The 12,042-nt window shown below is 46.7% G+C and overlaps 1 long non-coding RNA gene across 1 annotated transcript; it reads left to right on the forward strand.

Annotated features, from left to right (window-relative positions):
• Positions 1-795: 795 nt before the first annotated feature.
• LOC147991911 (uncharacterized) lies at positions 796-8,810 on the forward strand. Its single transcript, XR_015614594.1, has 2 exons — positions 796-852; positions 8,603-8,810. It is a non-coding gene; the product is annotated as an uncharacterized LOC147991911 (long non-coding RNA).
• The last annotated feature ends 3,232 nt before the right edge of the window (positions 8,811-12,042 follow it).

Here is a 12,042-nt window from a genome sequence, read left to right on the forward strand (position 1 = left end):
AGTTTTAGTTTTAGGTTTAGTTTAGTTTTAGGAAAGAAGAAAAAGAGGAGATCAGGAGAAGAAGAAGAAGAAGAGGAGGAGGAGAAGAAAAAAGAAGAAGAGGAAGAAGAATAAGAAGAAAAAAAAAAGAGGAGAGGAGGAGAAGAAGAAGAAGAGGAAAAAGGAAAGGAGGAAGAAGAAGAAGAAAAAAGAGGAGAGGAGGAGAAGAAGAAGAGGAAAAAGGAAAGGAGGAAGAAGAAGAAGAAAAAAGAGGAGAGGAGGAGAAGAAGAAGAGGAAAAAGGAAAGGAGGAAGAAGAAGAAGAAGAAGACCCCGACACCCCGACACTCCAAGCCTGACCCGACACCCCGACCTCGACCCCGACCCCAACACCCCGACCCTGACCCCGACACCCCAAGCCTGACCCGACACCCCGACCCCGACACCCCGACCCCCCGAGCCTGACCCGACACCCCGACCCCGAGCCTGACCCGACACCCTGACCCCGACACCACACCCCGACCCCGAAACAATACCCCGACACCGACACGGCACTACCCCGACATCGACACGACACCCCGACCCCCCGACCCCGAAACAGCACCCCGACCCCGACACGGCACCCCGACACCGACAGGACACCCCGACCACCGACACCTCCCGTAAAGGTGTTCTTTGGCCTTCCAGAGGCCGACGGGGTCATATGTTTGTGAATTATTAGTTAGGTCATATATTTTTCGATTTTGTTATGAAAAACATCATATATAATTGTGTTGATCGTGTAGTTTTAAATGTGCAGTTGTTTCATCGCTGCGAGGTTTGGTGTTCGACGACCTTGCCGTGCGTTTGACGAGCTCTGCCCCTTCGTTCGTGGGTGAGCACAAATGACAAGTCCTCCTCCCCCATTAATTATTTGATCTATTCCGATGAAACTTGATAGCTAGCTATGTATGTGTCTTGAATCATCAGTATGCGTAACCAATATGTGTCTCCCGTTCGAAAGCATCATAGTTATAAATATGCATGCATTTGCATATATATAACCTTGATTCTTTCGAATTGTCCAACGCTATCCATGGACAGCCCGAGTATGTGTAGATTGGGTTCGTTTTCCCATATGCTTTGCTTCGGATCCGACGCATATATTTCGTCAGTGCCTCCCCTGTTGTTCTGCGGGTACACATCCTCTCTGTTTATTGCAGAGACGTGTATCAGGAGAACAGCGGGGAGGTGCTGCCGAAATTTTGCGTCGGATCCGGAGCATAGCATGGGAAAATAAACCCAATCTACACATACACGGGTGGGATTAGGACCTATCATTACCTATTAGAGTGTAGGTTGCATTGACGTAATAAAATTGACAAAGTAGATCAACTGATGAATATATACATGGTGAATTACATATATAATTGTTGTGTGTCCAGTAGCTCTAAAAGTCAAGATGAGTGACCGTGCTTGGATGTATACCGGTCACACTGGTCAGAACAAATGGAGCGCTGAATGGTTCACAAAAACTAAGGGGTTTGTGCAAGCCGCATTTGCAAATGGCCAAAAGAAAACCTGGTGCCCCTGTTTCCGGTGCGGCAATTGGGAAAAGAAGATAGAGGCTGAAATGGGCAAACACCTGCAGAAGAGTGGTTTTACGCCCGATTATACGGTGTGGACATTTCATGGTGAGTCTGCCCAACGTGACCGAGCTGAGGTGGATCGTCATCGCACCGACGAGCATGGTACCGGGATGGAAAACATGGTGCAAGGCTATGATGATGCTCGGGATTCGGACGAGGAGATGGAGGAATCTGCAAAGGCCTTCAATGAAATGTTGGACTCTTCAAAACGTCCGCTCCACGAGCACACTGAGCTTTGTCAGTTGGATGCCATCTCACAAGTAATGGCTCTGAAGGCTCAGTTCAACTTGGGCAGAGAATGCTATGACGCAATTATGACAGTATTTGGACGCTTTCTACCCAAAGGCCATGTAATGCCTGCAAACCTGTACCAGTCGGACAAAATCCTCCATGCACTGAAGATGCCCTATGAGAAGATACATGCCTGTGAGAAAGGATGTGCCTTATTTAGGCTTGACTATGCGGACTTGAACTATTGTCCCATTTGCAAGTCTTCCAGGTATATTGTGGTAGACAACGGTATGGGTGAGAAGACACAGACCAAAATCCCCGTTACTGTTCTTCGGTATATGCCAATCGTACCAAGACTTCAACGTATTTTCATGGTCGAAGAGACGGCCAGACAGATGACATGGCACAAAACAGGCAAAAGAAACGAACTAGATGCAGATGGGAATCTGATGATGGTACACACATCGGATGGTGTTGCGTGGAAAAAGTTTGATGAATTACATGCTGACAAAGCGGCAGATCCGAGGCATCCTCGAGTCGGCATCAGCACGGATGGGTTCAGTGTGTTTGGTATGACGGCAGCCCAATACAGTTGTTGGCCCGTATTTGTCTTTCCACTCAATCTCCCCCCCGGACAGATTATGCAAAGAAAGAACATTTTCCTGACGTTGATAATTCCAGGACCCAACTATCCGGGCAAAAATATGAATGTGTACATGCAGCCGCTTAAGGACGAATTGCAAGAAGCCTGGGATAATGGGTTCAAGACATACGACGCCTTTAGCAAACGGAACTTCATAATGCGTGTCTGGTACATGTACTCGACACATGACTTGCCGGCGTATGCGCTATTCGTTGGCTGGTGTGTGCATGGAAGGTTCCCGTGCCCCACATGCAAGGGAGCTCTTGAGTTTCGTTGGCTTCAGGTCGGTCGCAAGTTTTCTTGCTTCGACATGCATAGACAGTTCCTGGATCCTCGCCATAAGTTCAGGAAAGACAAGAAGAACTTCATCAGGGGTAGAGTTGTCAAAAACTCTGCACCACCTGCATTGACAGGCCAACAGACCCTGGATCAGTTAAACGCTCTCGAGCCAGATCCACAACGTCCAGGGTACTTCAAGGGGTATAATACTAAGCATGCGTGGACTCACAAAACATGCTTATGGGATCTGCCTTACTTCAAAGACCTCCTTTGCCCACACAACATCGACGTGATGCACACTGAGAAGAATATCGCCGAGGCACTTTTTGGTACATTGTTCGGCATAGATGGGAAGTCAAAGGATAATACTAAGGCTAGAGTCGATCTGGAGGCGCTATGTGATAGGCCGTTACAAAACATGAAAGAACCGAAAGGAAAGCAGAACTGGACAAAGCCAAAGGCATGGTTCAATCTTGGAAGGCCAGCTATGAGGGAAATTCTCTTGTGGGTGCAACAGCAGTTGATGTTCCCCGATGGGTATGCAGCGAATCTAAAGAGGGGAGCGAATCTTGATAAACTGAAGATATTTGGTCTCAAGAGTCATGATTGGCACATATGGATTGAGCGGGTAATGCCGGTGATGTTGCGTGGCTTCATCCCTGAGGATGAATGGCTAGTACTGGCAGAACTCAGCTATTTCTTCCGTGTTCTTTGTGCGAAAGAACTATCGCCTGGCGTGCTAGAAGAAATGGAAGAGTTGGCGCCGGAGTTGATCTGCAAGTTAGAGAAGATCTTTCCACCGGGCTTCTTTAATCCAATGTAGCATTTGATTTTGCATCTCCCGACCGAGGCAAGATTGGGGGGGCCCGTGCAAAATCGTCGGTGCTACCCAACTGAGAGGATGCAGAAGACGCTTCGAGAAAAATGTAAAAATAAACATAGAATTGAAGCATCGATGGCTGAGGCATTCATCACAGAGGAGGCGGCAAACTTCGTAACAGCGCAGTACGAAGCCAAAAATCGTCATTTGCATAATCCAAAGCCTCGGTACAATGCTGACGAGCCTAAATAGGGTGGATCCAACCTCAGCCTATTCAAAGGGAATCTCGCACCAGCTAGTGTTTCACATCCAGTATCTTTGGATAACGAAGAATGGCGGACCATTTCGTTGTATATCTTCAACAACCTGATAGAAGTGCGGCCGTACATCGAGTAAGTTCTCGGTACATTGTTTCGCAACTTCTATTTCCTTTGAACTACTCTTATTCCTGGATATGTCATACAGTCGATACGTCACCATATTCTCGTATGGAGCGGAGATCCAAAAGGATTCCGTCGAAGAGTATGAGCTTCTCGCAAAGCAAGGAGGTGGCTGTCCCGGTTTCATCTCTTGGTTCAAACAAACGGTAATTTCTATTAGACAATTTCATATCATTCGCTAATTTGTGCATAATGCAACAATCCTTTCATATTAAACTTGTAGGCTAATTCAGAGTCTATGGACGCCGAATTGAGACAAGTCGCTAATGGTTTTGACTATAAGGTCCGTTCATTTGACAAGTACGACATCAACGGGTATCGCTTTCGTACCTATGGCAAAGAGCTATCTATGGCCGACCGAAAGTCAACAAATTGTTGTGTATCTGCTATCGGCGAAGGAGGTACCGAGTATTATGGGAGAGTTGAAGCAATTTATGAACTTCTGTTCTATGGTGAAAATCCACCGAATGTCGTAGTCTTCAAATGTTATTGGTTTCAGCCGAAGGAGACTAGAAGGACTCATGAACATGTAGGGCTAGTTGAAATCAACCAAAGCACTCATTTAGATGTTCCTGATGTCTATATTATGTCTCAACAGGCGACCCAAGTATTCTATCTACCATGGGCCTGCCAAACTAATCCAAATCTGAAAGGTTGGGATGTCGTTTATGAAGTGCCGCCACGTGCTAGACTTTCTCCCCCAAAGGAAGAGGATTATGAACCTCACATTAACCCAGACACATATGAAGGAGAATTCTTCCAAGAGACACGTCTTTCCAAAAAGCGTTTCAAGAACCGCTATACTTCACCCCAAAACATTGAAGTAGACAGCGACAATGAATCCGACATCACCCCAGAGGAGGAACAAGAAGAGCCGGAACAAGAAGAGGTTACTGCTGCGGATGACCTGTCAATGCTTGACCGATTACGTCAAGGTGGCCTTGCACATGTTGATGCCAATGAACCCTATGAGCCCGTCATTGATTATAGTGATGATGATGATTATGCATTTATTGATGATACTGATCGAGATTATTAGTAGTGTCAGGTATTACATTTTTTTTATGTTGTACTTGATGATGATACACTTAAGTGATACACATATTATTATTCATGTCGGTCTTTTTTTATGTTGTACTAATTTCGTTTACTGTTTGTCATGGCAGGTGTTGAAAGATGGTGGGCGCTGGTTGGGAGCGTGGTCTGAGGTCTTCCATTCCAGACGCACCTCTCCGCCGAGCGTTGCTGGACAGTATGACCACACCGCCGGGCCCTTCTTCATCGACCGCGGTGCCTAGCAGGGGACGAGCTCGAGGTAGGAAGAGAGGAGGTGGGGCACGTGGTCGTGGGAGAGGAGGTAGGGCTACGGCGCCTTCCTCGCCGCCACCCCCGGCTGTTTCACCCGAGCACGTGACTGCTAGGGTGGACTCGTCCGAGGAGGAGGCTACACGGACTCCGGTCCACGAGCCTCCGGTCCACGGGTCTTGGGCCCACGAGCCTCGGGTCGACTGGCCTTCGGCCCACGAGAGTTCGGCCCACATGACCCCGGAGGAGCACACGTCCGGATGGGGTACCTGGCTGGATCAGCCCGAGGAGCCGAGTGGCCATGCTGATGATGGTGGGGAGCCGACTGATCTTGAGGAGGAGGGGGGCACCGTCTACCAGCGTGGTGCTACACGGCTCCCGTCCGTGCCGGTGACCCGCGAGCAGAGGTGGTTGATTTTCCCTGATGGGGAGAGGTACGTAAGTGCATTTAATATTTTTGTACCTTGTGCATTCACATTTTTTCAAATAACTAATGCGTTGGCCTTGTCATGCTGCAGGGGTTGGGACCACCATCATAGTGTCCGCCGGCCCAACTCCGTCCTTGGAGTTCTTTGCCGGCAAAACTTCCCGGGGTTTGTCACGTTGCTTGGTGAGGGTCGGCTTCCAGAGCTTGGATTGAGCTGGGAGCACTACGTGGCTGCCCCGGCCCCGCCGGATGAGATTATCGACGGTGTCGTGTGCGACACGAGGGCAGACATGGTGATCAGAAAGTTTTGGGTAATTTCTCCTTTACACATTTAAAAATCTTCAACTAGCTAGTTATTAATTGTACTAATCAATATTGTCTCGTTTGATTGCATACATTCTATAGGTGTGAGGAGGGATACAAGGAGGACACGGCACATGTTATCGAGAACGTCTGCAAGCGCCTACTCCAGAACTTACGGCACGAGGCTCGGGTGCAAGCTGTTCGAGACTACTACGCCTTGCGTGGTATCAAGAAGACCAAGACGGCGTGCCGCGATAAGTTCCTGAGTAAGGAGCAGTACATGAAGGTAATTCTTAAGGCCTTCTCTACTTAAGTTTCTTCATTTAGTAATTCTTAGCCGTAGCGCTCAAGTTTCTATTTGCTAACTTAGGCGCCTCCGAGATGGTGTGCGGATCGGATGGATTGTTGGGAGGTGTTGGTCGATGAGTGGTGCTCTCCACAATGGCTAGCCCTCCACAACGAGGCCAAGGACAAACGTGCCCAAATGGAAGGTGTGCCACACCATCAAGGCAGCTCCAACTTATATCAGTTCGGGCGCAACTGGGTATGTGGTTTGCTTCATGATTCATGCAATTCATTCATCATGCTAGCTTGAGCCCTTTAATTACTAATTTTCATTGTTTCTCTCTTTCAGGCACGCTACAATAAGGCGGATAAGGTGCCAGAGGTGTACGACCTGTATGCCATGGCCCACACTGCCTCTTTCAAGAAAGTCAAGGCTTTCTCTCAGTCTGACCTCGATGATGCAAACAACTTCACCAACATCTCCTCCCACAACAAGCTCGTGAGGTATAGAGATGAGGGGAAGGCGAGGAAAGGGGAGGACTTTAACCCGAGCCAGGGTCCCATTGATCCAGAGCTGTTGATGATATCTGGTGGCAGGAGGTCCCATGGCTCCATAGCCATTGGAGATGGACTTGTCCGTTGTCCTAGCACTCTCCCGGAGATCAAGGCGCGCCAGTCGAGCTCCGCTCCTGAGATAAGGCCTCGTGAACGGCCAGTGCAACTCGCCATCAAGGTTAGTGATACGTACTCAGTTATCTTTCTCCATTACATTCTGTGCGCTTCCATCAATGATTACAAATGGTCATGTGAGTGGTGTTGCAGGCTGCTATACAGAGTGAGAGAGATAGAACGGAGAAACTTCTGGCGGAGGCGGCGGAGAGGCAGCAGGAGTTGGAGGAGAGGACGACAAAGATGATGGAGGAGGAGAGGGCACGGAATGACATGCAGGCAAGGGCCATGTACGAGCTCCTTGTGGTAAGTTTCTTCTGCAGATTAGCCAAAACATTCATGTAGTGTTTGTCTCATTACTAACTAGTATGACTGAGTCGTCAAAACCAAATGTGCAGTCTGTGTGCGAGAAGACAGGTCAGACCGCTCCGCCGATGCCAGTGATTGCTCCTGGGACCACGGTGAGTTTTATTGAATGGACATTACTTGCTAGTCTTAACATTTGAGTGTCATCATGCTAACAAGACATTGGAAATGATCTTTGGTGCAGCGTAACTCCAGACAAGCATCGCACGATCCTTCTCCAGCTACCGACACGAGCCACCCCGCTCCTACACCTCCTACATCTTGGTAAGTTTATCTAGTGTTTTGCTTAACACATGCATAAAGACCTAGACTTAGCTTTATTTCCTCCAATGCTTACCATAATGACCTAGACTTAGCTTCTTCACCTCCAAAATGACTTAATAAGCTTACTGACCTCCAAAACCATCCATTTTACCTAAGTTAGCTCTAAAACGATCTGTACTTAGCTTACTTATGTCAAAAATTGCATAATTAGCTTAGTTAGCTTATAGACGATCCATTTTACCTAAGTTAGCTCTAAAATGACCCATTTTACCTAGGTTAGCTTATAAATGATCCAGTTCATCCAAGTTAGCTCAAAAATGACCCATTTTACCTAGATTAGCTCCTAAATGATCCATTTTACCTACGTTAGCTTTAAAATGACCCATTTCACCTAGGTTAACTCCAAAATGACCAATCTTACCTAGGTTATCTCATAAACGATCCATTTCAACTAATTTAGCTCATAAACGATCCATTTCACCTAGGTTACCTAAAAAACGATCCATTTCACCTAAATTAGCTCTTAAATGATCCATTTCACCTAAGTTAGCTCAAAAAGATCCATTTCAACTAAATTAGCTCAGAAATGATCCATTTCACCTAAGTTAGCTCAAAAACGATCCATTTCAACTAAGTTAGCTCATAAATGATCCATTTCACCTAAGTTAGCTAAAAAACGATCCATTTCACCTTAGTTACCTCAAAAATGATCCATTTCACCTTAGCTAGCTCATAAACGCCCCATTTCAACTAAGTTAGCTCATAAATGATCCATTTCACCTTAGCTAGCTCATAAATGACCCATTTCAACTTAGTTAGCTCATATATGATCCATTTCACGTAAGTTAGCTCATAAATGACATACTCTTCTTGTTCTAGTCTTCTTCTTGTTCTACTCTTCTTGTTCTAGTCTTCTTCTTGTTCTACTCTTCTTGTTCTAACTTTCTTATTTTTCATTTTGTAGAGTTCATTCACTTGACGAAAGCTTGCATAGATGGAGTGCTCCTTATCCCTTTCTCTGTTTCTTTTTGTATCGTTGAACTATGCATGTATCGTTGGATGAAACTATTGTAATATATATGGTTGGATGCCTCTATGTTGAACTTGTTATGTATGATGGAACTATGATGAAGTTATGTGTTGGATGCATGTAATATATATGGTTGGATATCTTATATGTTTGCTCTGTAATGGCCTTTTGAAATATATCTATATATGTCATCTATATTTGTGATGAAAATTGTTGGATTTAATAAAAAACAGATAAAAGAGCCAATATGCAGGCTCTTTGCTGTCTGCCACCGACGGCAACGAGCTCTTTGCCGTCTGCCGCGGACGGCAAAGAAGACACGTGGCATCCAGCTGTGCTTCCTGGGAGCTGACCCATTTGGCCAGTTTGCCTACAGTGGCAGACGGCAAAGACTTTGCCATCAGTGGCAGACGGCAAAGAACATGCCATGTAGTGACGTGTAGATGACATCACACGGCGGACGGCAAAGACACTAGAAAGTTTGCCGTCAGCGGCGGATGGCAAAGGCCTGCCGTTAGCCACTTAACGGATTGACAGTGCAATTATTGCCGCCTGCCTTCTTTGCCATCTGCCGAGCTCTCTTTGCCGTCTGCGGCGGACGGCAAAGACTTTGCCATCAGTAGCAGACGGAAAAGTAGCTGTTTACCGAAGCCTACTTTGCCGGAGCCTTTTGCCGTCCGCGGCTGACGGCAAAGGCCTTTGCCGTCCGCCGTGGCGGACGGCAAAGTAGCTGATTCCTGTAGTGATGGACGTAGAGCTTATCACACCCGATCATCACGTGGTGTCTGGGCACGACGAACTTTGGCAACGGTGCATACTCAGGGAGAACACTTCTTGATAATTTAGTGAGAGATCATCTTATAATGCTACCGTCAATCAAAGCAAGATAAGATGCATAAAAAGATAAACATCACATGCAATCAATATAAGTGATATGATATGGCCATCATCATCTTGTGCTTGTGATCTCCATCTCCGAAGCACCGTCATGATCACCATCGTCATCGGCGTGACACCTTGATCTCCATCGTAGCATCGTTGTCGTCTCGCCAATCTTATGCTTCCACGACTATCACTACCGTTTAGTAGTAAAGCATTACATCGCGATTGCATTGCATACAATAAAGCAACAACCATATGGCTCCTGCCAGTTGCCGATAACTTGGTTACAAAACATGATCATCTCATACAATAAAATTCAGCATCATGCCTTGACCATATCACATCACAACATGCCCTGCAAAAACAAGTTAGACGTCCTCTACTTTGTTGTTGCAAGTTTTACGTGGCTGCTACGGGCTTAAGCAAGAACCAATCTCACCTACGCATCAAAACCACAACGATAGTTTGTCAAATAGACTCCATTTTAACCTTCGCAAGGACCGGGCGTAGCCACACTTGGTTCAACTAAAGTTGGAGAGACAGTCGCCCGCAAGCCACCTATGTGCAAAGCACGTCGGGGGAACCGGTCTCGCGTAAGCGTACGCGTAATGTTGGTCCAGGTCGTCTCGTCCAACAATGCCGCCGAACCAAAGTATGACATGCTGGTAGGCAGTATGAATTATATCGCCCACAACTCACTTGTGTTCTACTCGTGCATATAACATAAACATAAATAACCTAGGCTCGGATTCCACTGTTGGGTTTCGTAGTAATTTCAAAAAAATTCCTACGCACACGCAAGATCATGTGATGCATAGCAACGAGATGGGAGAGTGTTGTCTATGTACCCACGCAGACCGACTGCGGAAGCGTTGACGCAACGTAGAGGAAGTAGTCGTACGTCTTCACGATCCAACCGATCAAGTACCGAAACTACGGCACCTCCGAGTTCGAGCACACGTTCAGCTCGATGACGATCCCCGGACTCCGATCCAGCAAAGTGTCGGGGAAGAGTTCCGTCAGCACGACGGCGTGGTGACGATCTTGATGCACTACAGCAGCAGGGCTTCGCCTAAACTCCGCTACAGTATTATCGAGGAATATGGTGGCTGGGGCACCACACACGGCTAAGGAATAGATCACGTGGATCAACTTGTGTCTTTCTGGGGTGCCTCTGCCTCAATTTATAAAGGACTAGAGGGGGGAGGCTGGCCGGCCATAGGAGGCGCGCCAGGAGAGTCCTACTCCCTCTGGGAGTAGGATTCCCCCCCCCCCCAATCCTAGTTGGAATAGGACTCCTTGAGAGGGGAAAGAGAGAGGGGGCCGGCCACCTCCCCTAGTCCTAATAGGACTAGGGGAAGTGGGGAGGCGCGCGGCCACCTTGGGCTGCCCCTTTCTCCTTTCCACTAAGGCCCATCAAGGCCCATATGGTTCCCGGGGGGGTTCCGGTAACCTCCCGGTACTCCGGTAAAATCCCGATTTCACCCAGAACACTTCCGATATCCAAACATAGGCTTCCAATATATCAATCTTTACGTCTCGACCATTTCGAGACTCCTCGTCATGTCCGTGATCACATCCGGGACTCCGAACAACCTTCGGTACATCAAAATGCATAAACTCATAATATAACTGTCATCGTAACCTTAAGCGTGCGGACCCTACGGGTTCGAGAACAATGTAGACATGACCGAGACACGTCTCTGGTCAATAACAAATAGCGGGACCTGGATGCCCATATTGGCTCCTACATATTCTACGAAGATCTTTATCGGTCAGACCGCATAACAACATACGTTGTTCCCTTTGTCATCGGTATGTTACTTGCCCGAGATTCGATCGTCGGTATCCAATACCTAGTTCAATCTCGTTACCGGCAAGTCTCTTTACTCGTTCCGTAATACATCATCTGACAACTAACATATTAGTTGTAATGCTTGCAAGGCTTACGTGATGTGCATTACCGAGAGGGCCCAGAGATACCTCTCCGACAATCGGAGTGACAAATCCTAATCTCGAAATACGCCAACCCAACATGTACCTTTGGAGACACCTGTAGTACTCCTTTATAATCACCCAGTTACGTTGTGACGTTTGGTAGTACCCAAAGTGTTCCTCCGGTAAACGGGAGTTGCATAATCTCATAGTTATAGGAACATGTATAAGTCATGAAGAAAGCAATAGCAACATACTAAACGATCGGGTGCTAAGCTAATGGAATGGGTCATGTCAATCAGATCATTCAACTAATGATGTGACCTCGTTAATCAAATAACAACTCATTGTTCATGATTAGGAAACATAACCATCTTTGATTAACGAGCTAGTCAAGTAGAGGCATGCTAGTGACACTTTGTTTGTCTATGTATTCACACATGTATTATGTTTCCGGTTAATACAATTCTAGCATGAATAATAAACATTTATCATGATTACAAGGAAATAAATAATAACTTTATTATTGCCTCTAGGGCATATTTCCTTCAGATCGA

Source organism: Triticum urartu, chromosome 1A, assembly GCF_056163025.1.
Source record: "Triticum urartu cultivar PI428250 chromosome 1A, HENAU_Tu73, whole genome shotgun sequence".
In the NCBI taxonomy this organism is placed as follows: Eukaryota; Viridiplantae; Streptophyta; class Magnoliopsida; order Poales; family Poaceae; genus Triticum; species Triticum urartu.